This window comes from Sinocyclocheilus anshuiensis, unplaced genomic scaffold (genome assembly GCF_001515605.1).
Source record: "Sinocyclocheilus anshuiensis isolate Anshui unplaced genomic scaffold, SAMN03320099.WGS_v1.1 scaffold14853, whole genome shotgun sequence".
Classification (NCBI taxonomy): Eukaryota; Metazoa; Chordata; class Actinopteri; order Cypriniformes; family Cyprinidae; genus Sinocyclocheilus; species Sinocyclocheilus anshuiensis.
In genome coordinates this window covers 1-1,284 of record NW_015552178.1, presented here as the reverse complement: position 1 = coordinate 1,284, position 1,284 = coordinate 1, and the positions used below count along the sequence as shown (strand labels likewise).

Below are 1,284 nucleotides of genomic sequence, written 5' to 3'. Positions count from 1 at the left end.
GGCAACATTTCTGTGTGGCAGGACACTGGCCATCATGGAAACAGCCTTCAGCACGCAGAGGAATCATCTCCGGTATCGGACATTGACCAGGCTTCACTGCGTGGACACAGACGGTCAGCTTTAGTTTGTGCATATAGACCGTATGCCACTTCAATATACAGCACGAAACACTCAAAGCATAAATAGCAAGTTTTACCTACAGAGTGAATTATACTCTAGTATTATTCTGCTTTATTTTGTAAAGCCATCCTGTGCTTAAAACTACCCAAGGGATTAATTCAAACCTACTTTAGACGAGAACAACAAAACACAAAGTCTCTGCTTAAAACTTGCATGGAATTCAATGTGTTACTCGTGTGTGTTTTCGGTTTGTGTTTTTTTTTTTTAGAGAATTCAAGGTGTTTCTAGTGTGTGTGTGTGTGTGTGTGTGTGTGTGTGTGTGTGTTTGGCTTTGTTTTTTGGACCCTTAGCATCCATTATTAACTGAAACTCACTGAAAACAGGCAGCACGCAAACGGGCCCACAGTCAAATTGACAGCATTTGTGTCCTCCAGGGCAGTCTTTATCAGAAGAACATCCTCGACGGGACGGCACGACCATCAGCCTCGCCGGACATAAACCGTCCACTAGAGGATTCAAGAGGATCATTAGTGGAGACCAGGGATTGCAGTTTCAGCATTGTAAATCAGGGGTTTCGCAGTGAGTCTCAAACAAATCTTCAGACTGTGTAATGAAGTCAACAGATCTTCTCACCTCTGGTTCCTCTTTGAATAGCGTGAGTTATGCTCAACTACCCGAACAGATACAACAAAACGGCAATCAACGACAAACAAACTCGAGCTGTCATCCTCCCGATCTGTGAACTCAACGACAAATACACTCGAGCTGCCATCCTCCCAACCTGTGAACACACAACGATCTGTGCTGGAAAATGTGCTGAATTGGTGCGTCAGATACAAATACGTGTTGCTACGATATGATCCTCTGTAAAATGGGGTTTTAAAGATCCAAGGAGATCAGGTCAATTCCAACCCTGATCAAACTCACCTGCCTGTAGTTTTCTAGTAATCTGGAAGGCCTAAATTAGCTTGTTCAGGTGTGTTTGATTGGGGTTGGATGAGCTGAATGGTGCGTTCAAGCCACGTCAAATAATTAAGGTAGCCTAATTACGAGAGGATTGTGCGTTTATGGCGACACTATCAACTGCAAAATGAATCTGCAGTGGTCAGGCGGTACAGTGATCATGTTTTTGTTTTGTTTTGTTTTTTTTTAACCAGAACAAAA

At 43.1% G+C, this 1,284-nt stretch overlaps 1 long non-coding RNA gene across 2 annotated transcripts; it reads right to left on the bottom strand.

Annotated features, from left to right (window-relative positions):
* Positions 1-25: 25 nt before the first annotated feature.
* LOC107663501 (uncharacterized) lies at positions 26-1,032 on the bottom strand. Of its 2 annotated transcripts, XR_001631344.1 has the most exons (4): positions 902-1,031; positions 754-856; positions 495-626; positions 33-96 (listed from the first exon to the last, which is right to left on the bottom strand). It is a non-coding gene; the product is annotated as an uncharacterized LOC107663501 (long non-coding RNA). The 2 variants fall into 2 exon arrangements; XR_001631343.1 differs by having other exon boundaries at positions 26-96; positions 754-1,032.
* Positions 1,033-1,284: the final 252 nt, after the last annotated feature.